Below are 23,220 nucleotides of genomic sequence, written 5' to 3'. Positions count from 1 at the left end.
TCTGACGCAGTTCTGACCTTAAGCAGAAAATAAACGTATTTATTGGTTAGCTCTCAGAATCCACAGAAAGGATGGAGAATCCAGGCTCAGAATTCCAGAGGAGCGGAACAGTCAAAATCACACCAGCAACCGGCCTGGTAAACACACAGGAGCTGCCAGCAGGGGGCAGCAGAGGCCACAGCACGGGATCTACAACATCCCCCGGGGACTGGAACTCAGAGGCCCCCGCAGCTACTGCAGCCCCACTGCCCCGGGAGCTGGCAGTTGCAGCCGCTGCCGAGACCACCACAAAACATTGTCCACTGTGCCCTCCTCTTTGTTTCCCTAACACTTGACGCGATATCCAAGGCAGTAGCTTCGACTTGCTGAGCATAAACCCCGTGCACACCTGCTCGTTCTATTGCCAGGGAGGCTGCAAAAGGAGGATGCGGCTATTTCTGCTTCCATCATGGAAGGCTGGGATTCCACAGGCACAGAAAGGAAGGAGGGAGAGATGGGAATGTGAATGTCCTCCAGACAGCTCTGGCAAGATCGGGTGTGGGAGAGTGAGGGTCCCACCTCAGCTAGGGTCTACCCAGGTCCATGTCCTGGACATGTTGAGGCTTTTTCCAGAAGGCAGGGATGAAGTGTGGTCTGACAACACCCAAGTGACCCCAGAGGGTGTCATAATAGACTGGAAGGGCGACACATCCCAGGCACCTGCCACCCATCACACACACCTCCCACACACTGGCATCCTTCCGCCCCAGGCACACACAAATCCTTAGTCCAGAGATCAACTGTCTCAGCTCTGAATTTGCATATCCTGTGTGTAGACTCACTGATCACAACCTCTGGCCAGCCTGGCTTGTGCATACTTCTTTCTTACTGTCAGGGGAGGAGTCCGTCCTGGCACTCTCATTGGCCTGTAGATTCACCTCCCCTGGGCATGGCCCCAGGACCCGGGATAATACCTGTGCCTTCTGCCCAGAACCCTCCAAGCAGGCACAATGGTAAGAATGGTGTCTGTCCTGCTGTCTCTGCTGCACCTTCTGGGTCCTGCTGTCCCCCAGGATACCCAAGATGGTGAGTGGGGAAAGCAAGGGATGGGTGCTGGAGAGGACTGGAAGGAGGTGAGGAACAGGACATGTGGCTGGGAGAAGGGCTGGATGCAGCTGGGATTTCCTGGCATATGGCAGGAACGGGTGTCCAAGGCTGTCAACTCCCTCAGCTCGCACACTTCCAGGAGCATTCAGGGAGCCTGTGCGCTGGCCCGAAATAAGACCTTCAGGAATCTGAATCTAAAACCCCTAGTTTACAGTGAAAACAAAGACCAAGCGACCTGCCTGGGGTAGACAGCCAGGACGGAGCAGGAACCACATGCCTGGAGCTGCTTCTGTTCCTGTTCCTTCCCTCCTTCCGATGGCTGGGTACACCTGCCTGATGCTGAGGGAAAGAGAGAGCAGCCCCAAGGGGAAAGTGGGAAGGCAGGTCGGCTGGAGGGATGGTGCTAGAAGGAAACCTGTGCCCTCACCCCACACTCAGACACAGCTGCAGTAGGTCTGGAAGGCGAGTGGCAGGAAGAGAAGACAGTGGGAGCTCGGGGAGATCAAGAGTCACTTACAGGACAAGGGAAGAAGGCTGTTTGTGGCATGAGAATGTGCAGGATAAAGACTTGGAAGCGAATGGCTTCTCAGTTGTGTGAGTTTAAAATTTATGACATTTGCGCCGGGCGCGGTGGCTCACGGTTGTAATCCCAGCACTTTGGGAGGCCAAGGCGGGCGGATCACGAGGTCAGGAGATCGAGACCACGGTGAAACCCCGTCTCTACTAAAAATACAAAAAAATTAGCCGGGCGTGGTGGCGGGCGCCTGTAGTCCCAGCTACTCGGAGAGGCTGAGGCAGGAGAATGGCGTGAACCTGGGAGGCGGAGCTTGCAGTGAGCCGAGATCGCGCCACTGCACTCCAGCCTGGGCGACAGAGCGAGACTCCGTCTCAAAAAAAATAAATAAATAAAAATAAAAAATAAAAATAAAATTTATGACATTTGCAAGTTGTCAGAATAGGTGTTCATGTTAGTTTTATAATAATCACATTTATAATATTAATCCCATTCTGCACCAAAATCTTAATTATTCGGGGTTCTCCAGAGAAACAAAACTAATATACATTGTATACACACGCATATATGTATATATGAATATACACTGTATATATACACTAAATATATACGTGTGTGTATACAAAAGAGAGAAAGGGAGGAGTTTTATTTAATATTTCTTGTGGCTCACACAATTCTGAAGGCTAAAAGTCCTAAATCAGCAAAGCAAGCCAGCAGGCTGGAGACCCAGGAAAGAGTCGGCGTTGCGGTCCTGAGTCCAAGGGTAGTCTAGAGGCAGAATTCTTTCTTCTCTGGGGGACCTCAGCCTATTCTCTTGATGCCTTCCACTGATTAGATGAGGCTGACCCACACTGTAGACGGTAATCTGTTTTACTCAAGGTATACTGATTTAAAAGCTAATCACATTCAGAAACTCATGAGCAAGAGTGACTTCAGTTCTTAACGTAGAAATCTGCCATATGACTTCCAACATTACTAACACTCGTGTAAATTATATTCTAAATTAACTATGGAACTAATTGTGGAAATGTCCCGCTCTCTCAGCTTCCATCTTCTACCAAACTGCAAGATACAATGCCAGGAATTCTGAGAGGTATCCTAGCCTTACCCTATGCTGATCCATTCTGGGTCACTTCTTGAGTTTTCTAGTAAATTCACCTTCCTACACTTTCTAACTATATGTATTTGTCCGGTTAGACTAGAAATGTTTATTTCTCATGTCAAGTTCAATGCAGATTGGGCAAGGTTCCTCTCCTCCACAGGGTGACTCAGGGATCCAGGCTGTTTGCATCTTGGCACTCTTCTGTTTCATCCTGTGGCCTCCATAGTCAACAAAAGGCATAAGAGACAGTAGGGGTAAGCCAGGTGGTAGGGCCTTGGACCAGAAGAAAGACATCAGTCACTTCCATTCACATTCTTGTTTGACAAAATTCAGTCACATTGTTCCAATGTATCTATAAGGAGGTTGAGAAATGTTATCTTCTTCTGTGCCAAGCAGATTAAACTCTGTAGTGAAGGCACAGAATGGTCTCTGAAATATCATCCCCAGCATGAAAGTAGAGCCCGTTTCCTTGAGTGAGGCTCCAATGGTGTGAAGCTGATGGCAGAGGAGAGAGCTGGGGAGGAAGAGGCCAGTGGCCAGGCCTCCCCCGCTGGCCCTCTGCAGCCCCACAGTGGGACTCCCTTGCATGGACCCCAGCCCTCAGAGTCTTTTCTTTTGCAGGTCATTACTCTCTGACCTATCTCTACACTGGGCTGTCCAGGCCTGGCAAAGACACCACAGGCTGCAGGGCACTGTCTTCCTCAATGACCGTGCCTTCTTCCACTACAACAGTGAAGACAGGAAGGCTGAGCCCCTGGGACCATGGAAACATGTGGAAGGAGTAGAGGACTGGGAGAAGCAGAGCCAAGTTCAGAAGGCCAGGGAGGACATCTTTATGGAGACCCTGAACAACATCATGGAGTATTACAACGACAGTAACGGTCAGTGAACAACAGACCATGGGGGTGGAAGGTCTAACCCAAGAGGCAGCCCCCCAGGTGTGAGTGGCAAGGGGTCAGCAGGATAGAAATAGTCCCAATCCCAGAGGAGGAACAGGAGACACAGCAGAAACACAGACATGTCCACATCCCACCCACCCCACAGCACAGTGCTGCCCCCTTCCCCATCTATTGCCCCATCCTCATCCCAGGCCTCAGCTCACACAGGAAGTGATGGCAGAGTCACTTCCTATCCAGGCACCTCTGACCTCTCACCTCCACACCCCACCCATTGGAGGCTGATCTCTCTGTGAGAAGGCATCAGACTCACCCCTGTCCAAGGAGGTTGCCTGGAGAGTGAGCCACTCTGAAAGTCACTCAGACCTGGGCTCACCTGGTGGCTCTGCCAGTCCTACCTGTTGACAGTAAAATGTTCCCAAAATATCTGGTTGAAATCTGCAAACACTGGAGCACTGAGACCTACCTCCAAACAAGTCTGTAATATTTAACTATGTCTATTCTATGAAGGATGCCACAGTCTGTCCTGATCTCCCTTGCAGCTCCATCGCCTAGGACAGGGTGCAGCCAATATTGGCTCAATAGAAATTTGTGGAATGAACAGAGAAAAGCACCCGGCACACACCGTAGCTCATGCTGGGGGCTCAGGAAGTGCTGGATTCAAAACCGTGGGCTGTTAGAGTTCCCTGGAGCCCTAAAGTTCCTCCTCACCATAAGATGCAGACCCAGGAAGGGCCACCTGCACTGTGGTCAGAGGAGCTGGTGGCAGAGCCCGCGCAGAGACAGTCCCTGTGCCCCCGGCCCAGCACTCTTTCTCCTAAACCACACTGCCGGCCCCAAGGCAGCCAACCTCAGGCCTGGTGAACTGCTGGTGTTAAATTATCATAGAGTGGGTGTCAAAAGATGGGCTTCTAAGTACAAAACTGCCCAAGGTGCTACATGGGATCTGAAGGTTTCCAAAAGGAGGCAAGAGATAAGCAGATGTTTGAAGGATGAGGGATAGGAGGTCTTGGTAAGGAAAATGGCCCGGGCTGTGTGTCAGCAATAGGAGAGGATGGGGCACAGGTGATCAGGAAAGACACTGGGAGAAGCTTTGATGGACAGGAATAGAAATGGCAAAGTGGATAATTATGAGGAAGGAGAGACCGGGCGCGGTGGCTCAAGCCTGTAATCCCAGCACTTTGGGAGGCCGAGGCGGGCGGATCACGAGGTCAGGAGATCGAGACCATCCTGGCTAACACGGTGAAACCCCGTCTCTACTAAAAATACAAAAAATTAGCTGGACGTGATGGCGGGCACCTGTAGTCCCAGCTACTCGGTAGGCTGAGGCAGGAGAATGGCGTGAACCCGGGAGGCAGAGCTTGCAGTGAGCCGAGATCGCGCCACTGCACTCCAGCCTGGAGGACAGAGCAAGACTCCGTCTCAAAAAAAAAAAAGGAGGAAGGAGGATGAAGAGATGAACATAGGGTATGAGGAAATAGGAGTAGCTGACATTTACTGAGCACTTACTTTGTGCCAGGCCCATCTATGAGCATATATAATGCTCCAGAATAGTCCCCTGAAACCCTGCTGTTGGCATTGTTGTTTCAGAGCTGAGGAAATAGAGGCCCAGGGAGGTGACTGGCTCCAGTTCACGTAACACACCAGGTGGGGGTGGGGAGAAAACTGGGACCTGAGCCCAGACAGCTTGAGAGCTGTCAGTGTCTATGGAAACAGCACCAACCAGTGCTGGGTAAACACCTGCTTTTATAATCAGAATAAAGAGGCTGTGTCCCCTGCCCTATGAGGTCCATTTCTGAGAGTTGTGGCTAATGGGCAAGAAGGTTGGGAATTTAGAGATTTGGGATAAAGATACCAAACACCAGAAAGGAAGAAAGAAGTGATCAGATTGGGCACGGTGGCTGATGCTTGTAATCCCAGCACTTTGGAAGGCCAAGTGACCTCGGATCACCTGAGGTCAGGAGTTCGAGACCAGCCTGGCTAACATGGTGAAACCCCGTCTTTACTAAAAATACAAAAATGAGCCAGGCATGGTGGCATGTGCCTGTAATCCCAGCTACTCAGGAGGTTGAGGCAGGAGAATCACTTGAACCCGGGAGGCGGAGGTTGCTCCAGCCTGGGCAACAGAGCAAGACTGTCTCACACACGCACACACAAAATAGACCTCTATATCGCCCAGAACCAGAGGTCAGGCCCACCTGTGTGACTGGGTCAGAGGGCTTTGACTTTGAGGGGAAGGGGAGCACATGAGAAAAAGGCCTAGGGGCAGGGACTGACAAGGTCATGGCCAAGAGAAACCACAAATGTGTGAGCTGAAGGGACACAAAGGATGTGTCTGGAGAGGTGCGCGGGGAGGGTGTCCTTCAGGAAGCCTGGCGTGGCATTGTCACCACCAGGTATGGAAGAGTGCGGGAGCTGGCCAGGCAGCGGCTCCTCACCAGGACCTGCCTCCACCTTAGTCCCCTCTCGGGCCACTTGTCTGTCACTTCTGCTCTTTTTTCATTTTCTTTTCTTTTTCTTTCTTTCTTCTTTTTTTTTTTTTTTGAGATGCGGATCTGGCTATGTTGTCCATGCTGGTCTCAAACTCCTGGCCTCACGACATCTTCCCCACTCGGCCTCCCAAAGTGCTGAGACTACAAGCATGAGCCACCATGCTGGGTCTCTTTTCTTTCTTTCTTTCTTTTTTTAGGGGGTGGGGGGTTGGGGTGTGGAGTTTTGCTCTTGCTGCCCAGGCTGAAGTGCAATGGGGCAATCGGCTCACCACAACCTCTGCCTCCTGGGTTCAAGTGATTCTCCTGCTTCAGGCTCCCGAGTAGCTGGGATTATAGGCATGTGCCACCATGCCCGGCTAATTTTGTATTTTTAGTAGAGACGGAGTTTCTCCATGTTGGTCAGGCTGGTCTCGAACTCCCGACCTCAGGTGATCCGCCTGCCTCGACCTCCCAAAGTGCTGGGATTACAGGCCTGAGCCACCGAACCCTGGCATTTTTTTTTTTTTTTTTTTTTTTTTTTTTTTTTTGAGCAGAGTCTCACTCTGTTGCCCAGGCTAGAGTGCAGTGGCGCGATCTCGGCTCACTGCAACCTCTGCCTCCTGGGTTCAAGCAATTCTTCTGCCGAAGTAGCTGGGATTATAGGCATGTGCCACCAAGCCTGACTAATTTTTGTATTTTTAGTAGAGAGAGGGGATTTCACCATATTGTTCAGGCTGGTCTCAAACTCCTGACCTCGTGATCCACCCACCTCGGCCTCCCAACATGCTGAGATTACAGGCGTGAGCCAACGCGCCCGGCCTCTTTTCTTTTTTCTCTTTATTTTATTTTTTATTTTATTTATTTATTTTGAGACAGAGTCTTGCTCTGTCGCGCAGGCTGGAGTGCAGTGGCGCCATTTCGGCTCACTGCAAGTTCTGCCTCCTAGGTTCATGCCATTCTCCTGCCTCAGCCTCTCGAGTAGCTGGGACTACAGGTGCCTGCCACCACGCCCAGCTAATTTTTTTTTCTATTTTTATTAGAGACGGCGCTTCTCTGTGTTAGCCAGGATGGTCTTGATGACCTGACCTCGTGATCCACCCGCCTCGGCCTCCCAAATTGCTGGGATTACAGGCGTGAGCCACTGTGCCCGGCCTTTCTTTTTTTTTTTAAATCATAATACATTTTTTGTCTTATCAACAAAAGTCAGGCATGAAATAGAACATTTTGAAATACAGATAAAGAAAGTGGGCCGGGCGCGGTGGCTCACGCTTGTAATCCCAGCACTTTGGGAAGCCGAGGCGGGCGGATCACGAGGTCAGGAGATCGAGACCACGGTGAAACCCCGTCTCTACCAAAAATACAAAAAATTAGCCGGGCGTGTGTGGTGGCGGGCGCCTGTAGTCCCAGCTACTCGGAGAGGCTGAGGCAGGAGAATGGCGTGAACCCGGGAGGCGGAGCTTGCAGTGAGCCGAGATCGCGCCACTCACTCCAGCCTGGGTGACAGAGCAAGACTCCGTCTCAAAAAAAAAAAAAAAAAAAGAAAGTGAAAAAATTAGTCACATATTCTTGAAAGAATTACTGGTAACATTTCAGTGTTTTTTTTTTTTTTGAGATGGAGTCTCGCTCTGTTTTCCAGGGTGGAGAGGCTGGAGTGCAATAGTGCAATCTCAGGTCACTGCAACCTCTGCCTCCCGGGTTCGAGCAATTCTCCTGCCTCAGCCTCCGGAGTAGCTGTGATTACAGGCGCCCACCACCATACCTGGCTAATTTTTGTATTTTTAGTAGAGACGGGGTTTCACCATATTGGCCAGGCTGGTCTCAAACTCTTGACATCAAATGATCCGCCCGCCTCGGACTCCCAAAGTGCTGGGATTACAGGCGTGAGCCACCGCACCCGGCCTTAATCAGATTTTTCTTTTTCTTTTCTTTTTTTTTTTTTTCTTAGACTGAGTCTCGCTCTGTCACCCAGGCTGGAGTGCAGTGGCACAATCTCGGCTCACTGCAAACTCTGCCTCCCGGGTACACACCATTCTCCTGCCTCAGCCTCTCGAGTAGCTGGGACTACAGGCGCACGTCACCACGCCCAGGTAATTTTTTGTATTTTTAGTAGAGAGGGGTTTTCACCGTGTTAGCCAGGATGGTCTCGATCTCCTGACCTTGTGATCCGTCCGCCTCGGTCTCCCAAAGTGCTGGGATTACAGGCGTGAGCAATCAGATTTTTCTTAAAAAGAAGCGGGAAATCTCGTGGGGTCCACAAAGTAGATGCGGCCCCTGGCCTATACCTTGGGGTTTTCAGGTTGAGAGCCTGGAGGAGGTCCCCAGACGGTCTCTTCAGCGGCAATACCTCTCTCGACCACAAGAGGGGGATGTGTGCTCAGGAACGTCGGCCCCAAAGCTGGAAACCGCAGCCCTGGCACCTGGTGCTGGCAGCTCCCACTCGGATCACCCGTAGTCACTCCTAGCTTTACTGCTCACTGCTCAGTGCGCCTCTTGGAAACCTTGGTTCGTGAGGGAAAAAAGACAGAACTCATATGCTCACTCTTGCACCGTTCTGCCTGAATTTGGCACATCTTTGGACAGCTCTGCCCTCGTGTTGCAGCCTCGGGCTTCACAGGCCATCGCCCCCAGCCTCACACCCTTCACCAATATCCCATCATTGCCCAGGACCCATAAGGCCTGTCGGGCCCAGGATGCCCTGGTCCAGCTTCCGGTCTGCTTCCCTGCCGCCTGCCACCCCACAGACTCTGTTTTTGGACAGCAGTGGGCTTATGTCAGCTGCGATTGCGATCACTCACCTCTGCCACCCGCAGACCTCCCTGCATACTGCTTTTTTCTTTTGTTTTTGTTTTTGAGACGGAGTCTTGCTCTGTTGCCCAGGCTGGAGTGCAATGGGGCAATCTCGCCTCACTGCAACCTGCGCCTCCTGGGTTCAAGCGATTCTCGTGCCTCAGCCGAGTAGCTGGGATTACAGGCACCCACCACCATGTCTGGCTAATTGTTTTTTGTTTGTTTGTTTGTTTGTTTGTTTGTTTGTTTGTTTGTTTTTGAGACAGAGTCTCGCCCTGTCGCCAGGCTGGAGTACAGTGCAGTGGTGCAATCTCAGCTCACCGCAACCTCTGCCTCCTGGGTTGAAGCCATTCTCCTGCCTCAGCTTCCCGAGTAGCTGGAACTACAGGCATGCACTACCATGCCCGACTAATTTTTGTATTTTTAGTACAGATGAGGTTTCACCACGTTGGCCAGGCTGGTCGGGAACTCCTGACCTCAGGTGATACACCAGCCTCCGCCTCCCAAAGTGCTGGGATTACAGGCGTGAGCCACGGCGCCCGGCCAGAATTTGGCGAACCTTTGGACAGCTCTCCACTTGTGTTGCAGCCTCGGGCTTCACAGGTCATCACCCCCAGCTTCACACCCTTCACCGGTTTCTCATCATTGCCTAGGACCCAGTCTGAACTCCTTATATCTGTTGGGCCCCGGATGCCCTGGTCTTGCTTCCGGCCTTTTTCCCTGCCACCCACCACCCCATATACTGTTACCAGACAGCACTGGGCTCATGTCAGCTGCGATTGCGATCATTCAGCTCTGCCACCAGCAGACCCTCCTGCATGCACCTTTCCAGAAGGCTCTTCCAGCAGTTATTTTCTTTCTCTCTTTTTCTTTCTTTCTTTTTTCTTTTCTTTTCTTTCTTTCTCTCTCTCTGTCTCTTTCTTTCTATCTTTCTTTCTTTCTTTTCATTTAAAAAAAAAAAAAAAAAAAAAACAGAATCTCGCTCTGTGGCCCAGGCTGGAGGGCAGAGTGGCACGATCTCTGCTCACTGCAACCTCTGCCTCCCAGGTTCAAGTGATTCTCCTGCCTCAGCCTCCCGAGTAGCTGGTACTACAGGTGTGCGCCACCATACCCAGCTAATTTTTGTATTTTTAGTGGAGACGGGGTTTCACCATGTTGGCCAGGATGGTCTCAATCTCTTGACCTCATGATCCACCCTCCTTAGCCTCCCAAAATGCTGGGATTACAGGCGTGAGCCACCCCACCCAGCCTTCCCAGCATTTCATAAGCAGTTATCTCTTCCCAGAAGTCTCCCTCCACCCTGCAAGTCTGTGTTACGTCATTCTCTGAGCTTCCATGGGGCCCAATGAGCCCCTGTCACACCACTTAGCGTGCTGGAGTGCCTGCCTGCCTTCTCAGATGGAAGCCCCATGAGGGTAAGCACGTGTCAGCCTCATGCACGCAAATCCCCAGCACCTTAACGCTGTGCTTGGCACCCCATAGGGCTCAGTAAGGATTTTACTAAATATGGCCAGGTACAGTGGCTCGCACCTGTAATCTCAGCACTTTTGGAGGCCAAGGTGGGAGGATCGCTTGAGGCCAGAAGTTTGAGACCAGCCTGGGCAACATAGTGAGACCCCATCTCTTCAAAATATTAAAAACTTAGCCAAGTGTGGTGGCGTGGCCTGTAGTCCCAGCTACTCAGGAGGCCGAGGTGGGACAGTCGCTTGAACCCAGGAGCTCAAGGGTGCAGTGAGCTATGATTGTGCCACTGCACTCCAGCCAGGCTGACAGAACGAGATCCTGTCGCTGCAAAAAACTGACGAAATGTGTGAATGAAGGAATGAATGAGTGTATTCTTCCCTGTTCCCCGAGGAGGGTCTGCAAAAGCCAGTACATTTCCTTCCACCCCCTTTCCTCCCTGTTCCCTGGGTGCCTCTCATTGTCTCCCAAGCCTCTGCAGACACATCCCAAGGAACAGTGCTGCTGAAGGACCAGTTCTGTCCCTTGTGATGGTAGAAAGAAATGGGATTTGGGCCGGGCGCGGTGGCTCATGCCTGTAATCCCAACACTTTGGGAGACTGAGGCGGGAGGATTGCTTGAGGCCAGGAGTTTCAGGCCATCCTGGGAAAAATAGTAAGACCCCCATCTCTACAAAAAACAAAGAGTAGCCAAGTGTGGTGGTGCATGCCTGTAATCCCAGCTGCTCGGGAAGCTGAGGCAGGAGGATAGCTTGAGCCCAGAAGGTTGAGGCTGCAGTGAGCCATGATCACGCCAGTGCACTCCAGCCTGGGTGACAGAGTGAGACCCTGTCTCTAAAAAATTTTTTAAAAAGAGGCTGGGTGAAGTGGCTCATGCCTGTAATCCCAGTGCTTTGGGAGGCCGAGGCGGGTGGATCATGAGGGTCAGGAGTTTGAGACCAGCCTGGCCAATATGGTGAAACCCCATCTCTACTAAAAAAACAAAAATTAGCCAGGCTTGGTGGCACGCACCTGTAATCCAAGCTACTTGGGAGGCTGAGGCAGGAGAATCGCTTGAACCCAGGGGACGGAGGTTTCAGTGAGCCAAGATCACGCCACTGCACTCCAGCCTGGGTGACAGAGCAAGACTCCATCTCAGAAAAAAATAAAAATTAAAAATAAATAAATAAATAAAAGAAATGGGATTTGGAGTGAGGCCGACCCAGCCTCAGTACCGGCTCTACCACTTACCAGTGCCTTATTTTCTCCATTCGCAAAGTGAAGAAAACAGGATCAAGCTTGCAGGGTTGCTGTGAGACAGCACCTGCCAGCCTAACCCGTGGTAGGCAGTCATTAGATCAGGGTCTTCCTCTCTCTTTCCCAGAGCCCCCACCTAAGCTCCCTCCCCTCTGGAACCTTGGGACACATACACGCCTGTAATCTCAAATAGCAGCTGCTACTTCCCTGACCCACCTCTGTCCTCCCCAAGGTTGCTCTGTCCTCTATCCCCCCACAAAGAGTAGTGCCAGGCACAGAACAGATGCTCCAAAGATATGAAAAGAATGGAGGAATGAACGAAGCAGCCACCACCGCAGTTTCTCATGGGGCGTGTTCTCCAGTAGCCACCAGCCTCTTTTTTTTTTTTTTTTTGAGACAGATTCTCACTCTGTCACCCAGGCTAGAGTGCAGTGGTGTGATCTCGGCTCACTGCAACCTCCGCCTCTGCCTCCTGGGTTCAAGTGATTCTCCTGCTTCAGCCTGCCAAGTAGCTGGGGCTACAGGCACACACCGCCATGCATGGCTAATTTTTGTATTTTTAGTAGAGATGGGGTTTCACCATGTTGGCCAGGCTAGTCAGAACACCTGGCCTCAGGTGATCCGCCCGCCTTGGCCTCCCAAAGTGCTGGATTACAGGCGTGAGCCACCGCACCTGGCCTGGGCCTGGATTCTTGTACATGGCATTAGGGCACCCCTGTGAGTTGCCCCAAGGATCACACATGCACAACTGTGTCATCTGAGCAAACTCCCCCAAAGGGTGTCTGCATTCCCCACAGCCATTGCTGGTGCTAACAGGACAAGTTCCAAAAAAGAAAAGCTTTTTAAAATGTTTTATTGATTTATGTTTGATTTTTGGTAGAGATGGGGTCTTGCTATGTTGCCCAGGCTTGTCTTGAACTCCTGGCCTCAAGTGATTCCCCTCCCCCGCCCCAACTCAGCCTCCCAAAGTGCTGGGATTACAGGTGCGAGCCACAGTGCCCAGCCCGAAATCACTTTCTAAATTTGCCCCTTTCATCATGTTTTCCTCTTGTGAACGTTTTATGTCACGTGTACCCTGAGGCCCCCCTGACAGCCCTCCTCGGGCCCCCTCTGCAGCCTCTTGTGTTATATGTGATCGGAACACCCCCCAGAGCTTCGTCATCCGTGACGAGCACCCGCCCTCTCTCCAGTCAGAATCATCAGCTGATGAATAAGGGCTGATTTCTTCTCAAATGATCACCACCCCCAATTCATTACATTCCAAAGACTGAGCTCAGAATGGCTTATCTGATGCTTGGTGCGGTTGTGCTTTTTTGGAACGCCGTTCATTGAGGACGCAGGTTCTCTCCCACACGGGCGCAAGCTGTGACGTGGGTTCCACGCTCTTCTGTGCACGTCCTCCCCTGTGATTTTCGCATCTCCGATAACTGCTCGCCTCTGTCTGAGGATTTTCCTCCGCTGGTGCCATTCATTGGGAGTCTCTCTAGTATGAATTATGAGATGAATGGAAATTTTCCCTCATTCATAATATTCAAAGCTTTCCTCTGCCCTGTGAATTCTTTGATATTCTCCCAGAATCCTGACCAAATGTTTTGCCTTGTGTATCGGGCCAGTAGAGTTTAGGCTTAGAGTCTGCAATTTCCCCAAAGTGGTAACTTTTTTTTTTAAGAGATGAGGGTCTTGCTCTGTTGCCCAGGCTGGAATGCAGTGGCATGATTATAACTCACTGCAGCCTTGACCTCCTGGGCTCAAGTGATCCTACCGTCTCAGCTTTCTGAGTAGCTGGGAGACTGCAGGCACACACCACCATACCTGGCTATTTTTTTTTTTTTTTTTTGAGACAGAGTCTTGCTTGTTGCCCAGGCTGGAGTACAGTGGCATGAACTCAGCTCATTACAACCTCCACCTCCTGGGTTCAAGCGATTCTCCTCCTGCCTCAGCCTCCCAAGTAGCTGGGACTACAGGTGCGTACCACTATGCCCAGCTAATTTTTTGTATGTTTAGTAGAGATGGGGTTTCACCATGTTAGCCAGGATGGTCTCGATCTCCTGACCTCATGATCCACCCGCCTTGGCCTCCCAAAGTGCTAGGATTACAGGTGTGAGCCACCGCGCCCGGCCCCATTGAGGAATTTTAAAATTCCATTTGCTGGAAGAACCAGTCCGTTTTCTGTCTGTTACATGTGGCCATCTTGAAATAATCCTTCCTGGAATCGCTTGAACCTGGGAGATGGAGGTTGCAGTGAGCTGAGATCGTGCCACTGCACTCCAGCCTGGGTGATAGAGCGAGACTCTGTCTCAAAAAAAAAAAAAAAGAAAGAAAAAGAAAAAGAAAGAAAGGAAAAAGAATAAGAAAGAAATAGTCCTGCCTGCCTTCACAGTCCCTTCTTCAGCCTGTTAAAGCCAAAAGGTTTCCCAAGATCCTAAGTCTAGTAGGCAAGAAACACTTCCAATCCCTATTAAAGCCATGTTCATGAGGGAACTTAAGCTTTCTACCCACAGGCACTGGAATTTCTGCTGTGGGAATTGGGGGACATTCTTGAGCCATGGAAGCCTTGAGGCCATTGGGACTCAAGAATGTGTGATGATGCCCTCAGTTCCGTGAGTCTTGTATTCTGGTTTATTTCTGCTCCACTACGTCTGAGGCCTCTTCTTCTCACAGCAGCTATTGGGGCTGAAATGTCCAAAGTGGCTTTTGCAGTCACATGACTGGGCCTCATGTTCTTCCACTTGGTCTCTCTTCTCAACAGAGCAGCCTTGTCGTCTAGTACAGTTGTTGGGCTCTGAGAACCCTCTATGGTTGCTATACACCATTGCACCATTTCCTCTATGGCAACCCTGTATGGATGCTCTAGGCCATTGCGCCATCACCTGTGCTACCCCTGGCCCCTCCATGGAAACTGCTGCCCAGGCAGCTGTGTCACACCATGTGACCCTGCCTCTCTTCCACCCCCTAAGCCCCGAAATGTACAGTTCACTGGACCAGGATCCCATATAGGCTGACCAACGATTTTTGAAGTCATCTGGCTCAAAAATGTAGGGAAAGGCAGCCAGGCTGGTCAGATGGCCCTTTTTGGAAATTGGAGCGGAAAAAGCAGACAGTAGAATCAGTAAGCCACAAGATGTCCTGAGGGCAAGTAGGGCCCGGTCAGACCAGTGTGCTGTCCAAAATTACACTGGAGAAGAAACTTGGCCGTTGAAGCAAAACCAAAATCAGCTATGCCATGGGGAAAATCCCCTCATTGTGGAGGGAAAATGAGCTTGGCTTTGTCAAAAGGATAAAGGAGGAGAGGGTGACAACAGAGCTGGGACTCCACAAAAGGCCGAGAGAAGCCAACCCAGGGCTGCCTCCTGCCTGTGGGTGTCACTGCTGCCAGTTTGCGCTCGTTTCCTTTGTTGTCAGTTGGCTTAAAAGTGGGCAGATGACTTAGCTGTGTTGGTAAAACATATGGGAATTCCCGGCCCATGCAGCACGCTGTCCCATTTGCCAGGTGAGGTGAAGGTGGCTCACACCTGTAATCCCAGCACTTTGGGAGGCCGAGGTGGGCGGATCACCTGAGGCCAGGAGTTCGAGATCAGCCTGGCTAACATGGTGAAACCCCGTCTCTACTAAATATACAAAATTAGCTGGGCATGGTGGCACAAGACTGCAATCCCAGCTACTCAGGAGGATGAGGCTGGAGAATCACTTGAACCTCGGAGGCAGAGGTTGCAGTGAGCCGGGATGGCACCACTGCACTCTAGCCTGAGTGACAGAGTAACACTCCGTCTCCAAAAAACAAACAAAAAAAGCAACAAAAATTAACTGGGCGCAGTGGCAGGCGCCTGTAATCCTAGCTACTTGGGACGCTGAGGCAGGAGAATCACTTGAACCCGGGTGGCAGAGGTTGCAGTGAGCTGAGATCATGCCACTACACTCCAGCCTGGGCGACAGAATGAGACTCTGTCTCAACAACAACAACAACAAAAGTATGGGGAGATGGCTGGGATCTGGGCCATCTTGAGACCATGAGGCGACAAGACCAAGGGGAAAAGCCCACACACTAAGGATGGCAGAGCCTGTGTCCTCTATGACAGTGTTGAGCTGCCATACCTGTCCTGGAACCCCCACTTCCAGTCTCAGTGATCTGTAAGTCATGTGTCTTTATCTTCTAGACAGATTTCTGCTACTTGCAGCCTAAAGCATTCCTCACCCCTTCTCAGAAACCCGTGGCTCTTGCTGTAACTCCCAATGGAAAATCAACCTAAGTTTAGACATTAGAAATCGAATTATTGCTTATATGGAAGGAATAAGAATCAGGATTGGTCCTAGCCTACAGAGGAATCCCAGCTCTGAGTCCTAACCCCAAGGCCTAGGGGACACAGACAAGGAAAGAAAGAGATATCTGGGAAAGTTCCAGACATCATCTTTTTTTTTTTTTTTTTTTTTTTCTGTCTCACTCTGTCACCTAGGCTGGAGTGCAATGGCACGGTCTTGGCTTACTGCAACCTCTGTCTCCTGGGTTCAAGTGATTCTCCTGCCTCAGTCTCCTGGGCAGCTGGGATTACAGGCATGCACCATCACACCCAGCTAGTTTTTGTATTTTTAGTAGAGATGGGGTTTCACCATATTGGTCAGGCTGGTCTCGAACTCCTAACCTCATGATCCACCCTTCTCAGCTTCCCACAATGCTGGGATTTCAGGCATCAGCCACCGTGCCTGGCCTTTTTCTGGCTTCTCTAAGCAGAGGGAGGAGCCAGAAATCTACAAAATCTAACTCACCTCTATTAAGAACTCAATGGGAGAGTTACTGTAGGGAGAGGCAAGGATGTGTTTTGGAAGACTTAGAATGCTGGTCCAAGGACAAGGAACGAGGCTGGTAGGAGAGAAGCAATCAGTTGAGGACTAGAGAAAGCTTTCTTCTGGTCCAATTTTCGCCAAACAACGTGTGTGTGTGTGTGTGTGTGTGTGTGTGTGTTGCATCAACACAAGACATATGCCTGATTCTTCCCTTATGAAATGAGAAGCTGAATGCAAGAGCTCTAGCTCATCCTCTTTAAATCTCTGTTTTTGAAAATATAAAACAAAGAGAAACTGGCATCCTCCTAATGTATGTTTGAAATACACATTACTGGCCGGGAGCGGTGGCTCACGCCTGTAATCCCAGCACTTTGGGAGGCCGAGGTGGGCGGATCACGAGGTCAGGAGATCGAGACCATCCTGGCTAACACGGTGAAACCCTGTCTCTACTAAAAATACAAAAAATTAGCCGAGCGTGGTGGCGGGCGCCTGTAGTCCCAGCTACTCGGGAGGCTGAGGCAGGAGAATGGTGTGAACCCGGGAGGCAGAGCTCATGGTGAGCCAAGATCGCGCCACTGCACTCCAGCCTGGGTGACAGAGCGAGTCTCTGTCTCCGAGAAAAAAAAAAAAAGAAATACACATTACTTCGGCCGGGTGCAGTGGCTCACGCCTGTAATCCCAGCACTTTGGGAGGCTGAGGTGGGCGGATCACGAGGTCAGGAGATCGAGACCATCCTGGCTAACATGGTGAAACCCCGTCTCTACTAAAAATACAAAAAAATTAGCCAGGCGTGGTGGCGGGCTCCTGTAGTCCCAGCTACTCGGGAGGCTGAGGCAGGAGAATGGCATGAACATACTCCAGGAGGCGGAGGTTGTAGTGAGCCGAGATTGCACCACTGCACTCCAGCCTGGGTGACAGAGCGAGACTCCATCTCAAAAAAAAAAAAAAAAAGAAATACACATTACTTCATTTTACTCAGACCTGGAGAAAAAGCATCCCCAGCCCCATTTTCCCATCTCCAAATAATCTTCAGCATTTGTAGAGATGTGGCCCCTGGAAGTTCATCAGATATATGGGGCCCACCACGGGTGTGTTGAGATGATATTAGAATTTGCAACTGCCAGATTCTGGCACCAAACCCAGCACCTCTCAATGCTGTCCTTCTGCACCCCACATATTGTATTTTTTTTGGGTTTTTTGAGATGGAGTCTCACTCTGTTGCCCAGGCTGGAGTGCAGTGGCATGATCTTGGCTCACCACAACCTCCGCCTCCCAGGTTCAAGCGATTCTCCTGCCTCAGCCTCCTGAGTAGCTGAGACTACAGGCATGTGCCACCATGCCTGGCTAATTTTTGTATTTTTAGTAGAGACAGGGTTTCACTATGTTGGCCAGGCTGGTCTCGAACTCCTGACCTCGTGATCTGCCTGCTTCGGCCTCCCAAAGTGCTGGGATTACAGGCATGAGCCACCGCACCTGGCTTGTATGAAGTTTTGAAGGGCAAAGCCAGTGCACCATTGATGTTTGCCTTTTGCTTCATTCACTCAAAAGAGACATAAGGAATGAAAGCTTTGATTGGGGTGAAAGAAGTAAAAAAGTTTAAACCCCTACTTTAATGAGATTAATGCTTAATGTGAATACTAATAAACCCTGAATTCCTCCAGCAAGTTTCTCTATATATCACTGAGGATTCTCTGAAATCCAATAAGGAAAAAAACTGGAAGACTTTTTCCCCTTCTTCGGCATCAAGGTTTTTCTCGGGGATGAATTGGCCTGATTAGTGCCTGAAAGTTCTCCCACGATCTGTCCAAGCTCATTCCTTTTTTTGTGTGAATTCTCCGATGATGAAAAAGCTAAGCTTGTCCCCAAGTGATTTTCCACACTAATTATACTCCCGAGGCTTCTCTCCAGTGTGGATGATCTCACATTCCGTATTCTCCACGCTTCCCCGAGTTTTCCGTCTTCATTACGTATGACCATTTTAAGTCCCAACCGAATTAGCTGATATTGTCTAAGTATGGAACTCTGATTGAAGGTTCTTCCTCATCCATTATGCTCACAAGGCCCCTCTCTGCTACAAAATCCCAGATGTCTGATTAGCTCTGGGCACCATCTCAAAGCATTTTTGCATCCATTACGCACATGTGATTTTCCTCCATTGTGAATTCTCCGATGTTGAATGAGCTGTACTTTCCCGAAAGCTCTTTGCACGTTTCTGCATTGATAGAGTCTTTGTTGCATCTGAATTAGCTGATGCTGCATTGGAATGCTGACAATGCCTCCCCCATCCCCAGGGATTCTCTCCAAAATAAACGTTACAGTGTTCAATAGCACGGGAGCCCCGGGGAAAATTGCCTATATAAACGACAAAGATGTTCTCCGTGATACAAACACTGTAATATTGAATAAATTCTAAATTCTGTTGCACAACTTGGCCATATCTTATTTGGAGTTTCTCTCACTTCTAAAACATGTAAATGGGATCATGGATTTTTTCTGTATTCATGGCACTCAATGGGATGGGGTCCCTAAAACGGTTCTGCACAATGTCCCCATATTTGTAATGGCCCAAGGGGTTCTTCCTGACCGCCACACAAAGTCCGCTCAAGACCATGGCGTTAAAGAGTTTTATTGATGCGAAGCCAGCTATGGCACGCGGGAGATGGAAATATTACTCAAATCAATCTTGCCAATGGCTTGGAGATTATGGATTTTTCCAAGATAGTTTGGTGGGCAGGGGCTACAGTAGGGGGCCTGCTGATTGGTTGGGTGGAGGAGATGAAATCATAGGGAATTAAAGCTGTCCTCCTGGGCTGAGTCAGATCCTGGGTGGGGGCCACAGGACTGGTTGGCAGGCGGGGACATCCAGTTGTCAGAAATGCAAAAATTTGAAAAGCATTTTTTCTTTTTCTTTGAGATGGAGTTTCGCTCTTGTTGCCCAGGCTGGAGTGCAATGGCACGATCTGAGCTCACCACAACATCCACCTTCTGGGTTCAAGCGATTCTCCTGCCTCAGCCTTCCCAAGTAGTTGGGATTACAGGCATGCACCACCACGCCCGGTTAATTTTGTATTTTTAGTAGAGACAGGGTTTCTCCATGTTGGTCAGGTTGGTCTCAAACTCCCGGCCTCAGATAATCCACCTGCCTCAGCCCCCCAAAGTGCTGGGATTGCAGGTGTGAGCCACTGTACCCAGCCCTGAAAAGCATTTTTTTTTCTAAATATACATATAGATTTTGCCTATTAATCAGATTTTTATTTTCTTTATTATTATTATTTTTTTTTATTTTGAGACAGTCTTGCTCTGTCGCCCAGGCTGGAGTGCAATGGCATGATGTCAGCTCACTGAAAACTCCACCTCCTGGGTTGTTCAAGTGATTCTCTTGCCTCAGCCTCCTGAGTAGCTCGGATAATAGGCACCCACCACCATGCCTGGCTAATTTTTGTATTTTTAGTAAAGACGGGGTTTCACCGTGTTCACCAGGCTGGTCTGGAACTCTTGACCTCAGGAGATCTGCCCGCCTCAGCCCTCTAAAGTGCTGGGATAACAGGCGTGAGCCACTGCGCCTGGCCTACTCTGATTTTTCAAAATGCTGTGGTAAAAACAAGATAGACATGTTGGAGTTGGTAGTCACTTAGAGATTGAAAAATGTCTTCAAGAGGGGTTAAGTGTTGTCAGTTGTGTCTGCATGGCCAAGAACTTAGATAAAATGAAAACAGATGGGCCGGGCACGGTATCTCACGCCTGTAATCCCAGCACTTTGGGAGGCCGAGGCGGGCAGATCACGAGGTCAGGAGATCGAGACCATCCTGGCTAACATGGTGAAACCCTGTCTCTACTAAAAAATACAAAAAATTAGCCGGGCGTGGTGGTGGGCACCTGTAGTCCCAGCTACTCGGGAGGCTGAGGCAGGAGAATGGCATGAACCCAGGAGACGGAGCTTGCAGTGAGCCGAGATGGCGCCACTGCACTCCAGCCTGGGGAACAGAGCCAGACTCGTCTCAAAAAAAAAAAAAAGATGAAAGGAAAATCATGTAACATAATCATAATCACAAAAGGTTGTGTTCACAGTGATGTTGGGGATCTCACGAAGGTTCCTTAATATAGATAACATTTTAACAATAGCCCTATTTTAAGCAGTCGTCTTTTTTCTCTACAATGTATTCCTGGAACTGCTTTGTTAAAAAGCCATATTTTCTCTTAATAATTACTCATATCCTGCAGCAGCATCAAACAAATTCTAATAATAATAAACACATCATAAAAGCAAAAACATGGCCAGGTGTGGTGGCTCACGCCTGTAATCCCAGCACTTTGGGAGGCCGAGGTGGGAGGATCATCTGAGGTCAGGAGTTGAAGACCAGCCTGACCAATATGGTGAAACCCCGTCTCTGCTAAAAATCCAAAAATTAGCCAGGCGTGGTGGCACTCTCCTGTAGTCCCAGTTACTTGGGAGGCTGAAGCAGGAGAATCGCTTGAACTGGGAGGCAGAGGTTGCAGTGAGCCGAGATCATGCCACTGCACTCCAGCCTGGGCAACAAGAGTGAAGCTCCATCTCAAGAAAAAAAAAAGGCAAAAACATAACAATAGGGTAGTCTTTAGTAATATACAAGGGTTATACTATGCTTGGAGTCATATGACTTTGGATATAGATGACAAGAGTGGTTATTTTACAGGCTTCAGTGTACTCTGAAGTCCACACAAAACACAAACTATTCTGCTATTCTGTCCAGTCTAAAAATAGCCTTATGAAAAAAATATATAACATTAACAATGTGCTTCCCTTTTTAGAATTCTGGAGAATCATGAGGAAATTATGTATAAGATCTAGGGCTCTTTTCAAAATAAGCTTTTCAGAAAAACTGAAATAATCCTTTCTCTTTCTCCAGATAAATTTCCCTGAAAGAAACAGAAACACACCAAATAATCCCATTGATTTTTTCTTTTCTTTCTTTTTCTTTCTTTTTTTTTTTTTTTTTTGAGATACAGTCTTGCTTTGTCGTCCAGGCTGGAGTGCAGTGGTACGATCTCGGCTCACTGCAACCTCTGCCTCCCAGGTTCAAGCAATTCTCCTGCCTCAGCTTCCCAAGTAGCTGGAATTACAGGCATTCACCACCAAGCCTGGCTAATTTTTGTATTTTTAGTGGAGACAGGGTTTCACCATGTTGGCCAGGCTGGTCTCAACCTCCTGACCTCAGGTGATCCACCCACCTCTGCCTTCTAAAGTTCTGGGATTACAGACGTGAGCCACCGTGCCCAGCCTCAAGTTTTGGTTCTTTTATTTTTTTCTTTTTTTTTGCTCTTGTTGCCCAGGCTGGAGTGCAATGGTACAACCTTGGCTCACCACAACCTCCACCTCCCAAGTTGAAGCAATTCTCCTGCCTCAGCCTCCTGAGTAGCTGGGATTACAGGAGCACGCCACCATGCCCAGCTAATTTTGCATTTTTACTAGAGACGGGGTTTTGCCATGTTGGCCAGGCTGGTCTCGAACTCTTGACCTCAAATGATCCACCCACTTCGGCCTCCCAAAGTGCTGGGATTGCAGACGTGAGCCACCGTGACAGGCCAGTTTGAGTGCTTTCTATCGGTCCACCTTTGTCTACTGACTCTTCCTCACCTTCATAGTGTTACTGAGTCCATCTAGTAAGTTTTAAGTTTTTGTTGTTGTATTTTTGTTTTAAAATTTCCATTTGAGGTAGGTGCTGTGGCTCATGCCTGTAATCCCAGCACTCTGGGAGGCCAAGGCGGTCGAATCACTTCAATTCAGGAGTTTGCGACCAGCCTCGGTGACATGGCAAGACCCCGTCTCTACAAAAAATACAAAAATTTTGCTCACTTCAGCAGCACATATATTAAAATTGGAACGATACAGAGATTAGCATGGCCCCTGCGCAAAGATGACACGCAAATTCGTGATGCGTTCCATATTCTTGCTATAGTCCGCTGCCCGTTACCTTGCTTTGCTTCCCTTCCCCAGATCCTGCCATGTCACAGGGCCTGTGACGTCATAGCCTTCCCATGTCCGTCTCCCATTGCAGCACTAAGGTTGGCGATTGGAGAACAATCTCGCCATCCCCACTCAGGCATGGCGCCTTGCCACCTGCCGCTGTAGCCCTCACGCAACAATAAATAAGTAAAAATAAAAATACAAAAATTAGCCAGGCAGGGTGGTACACGCCTTTAGTCCCAGCTACTTGGGAGGCTGGAGGTGGGAGGATCACTTGAGTCCGGGAGGCAGACGCTGCAGTGAGCTGAGATCGTGTCACTCCTCACCAGCCTGGGCAACATAGTGAGACTCTGTCTTTTAAAAAGAGGGCCGGGTGCGGTGGCTCACGCCTGTAATCCCAGCTACTCGGGAGGCTGAGGCAGGAGAATTGCTTGAACCTGGGAGGTGGAGATTGCAGTAAGCCGAGATCTGTGCCATGGCACTCTAGCCTGGGCAACAAGAGCTAAACTACATCTCAAAACCTCAAAACAAAACAAAAAAACAAGGCCAGGTGCGGTGGCTTATGCCTGTAATCCCAGCACTTTGGGAGGCCAAGGTGGGTGGATCACCAGAGGTCAGGAGTTCAAGACCAGCCTGGGCAATATGATGAAACCCTGTCTCTACTAAAAATACAAAAATTAGCCAGGTGTGGTGGCTCACGCCTGTAATCTCAGCTACTCGGGAGGCCAAGGCACTAGAATCACTTTAGGAAGGCAGAGGTTGCAGTGAGCTAAGATTGTGCCATTGTACTCCAGCCTGGGTGACAGAGCAAGACTCCGTCTCAAAAAAAAAAAAACCCCAAAAAACTAATAAAAGGATAGTAAGGGGATACCAAGCAACTCTACCCATATAAATCCATCAAATTGGAAGAAATGTACCAATTCCTTGAAAACTACAAAGTACCA

The 23,220-nt window shown here is 49.6% G+C and overlaps 1 non-coding gene and 1 pseudogene across 1 annotated transcript; both read left to right on the top strand.

Moving 5' to 3' along the window:
* The first annotated feature begins 998 nt into the window (after positions 1 to 998).
* Positions 999 to 3,591, top strand: LOC129489704 (zinc-alpha-2-glycoprotein-like; annotated as a pseudogene).
* An 18,566-nt stretch (positions 3,592 to 22,157) lies between these two features.
* On the top strand, positions 22,158 to 22,261 carry LOC129490978 (U6 spliceosomal RNA). The gene has a single exon (XR_008660426.1). It is a non-coding gene; the product is annotated as a U6 spliceosomal RNA (small nuclear RNA).
* The last annotated feature ends 959 nt before the right edge of the window (positions 22,262 to 23,220 follow it).

The sequence above is a fragment of the Symphalangus syndactylus genome, chromosome 9 (assembly GCF_028878055.3).
Source record: "Symphalangus syndactylus isolate Jambi chromosome 9, NHGRI_mSymSyn1-v2.1_pri, whole genome shotgun sequence".
Taxonomy (NCBI): domain Eukaryota; kingdom Metazoa; phylum Chordata; class Mammalia; order Primates; family Hylobatidae; genus Symphalangus; species Symphalangus syndactylus.
The sequence above is the reverse complement of the archived record's forward strand: the minus strand, read 5'-3'. Positions and strand labels throughout refer to the sequence as shown.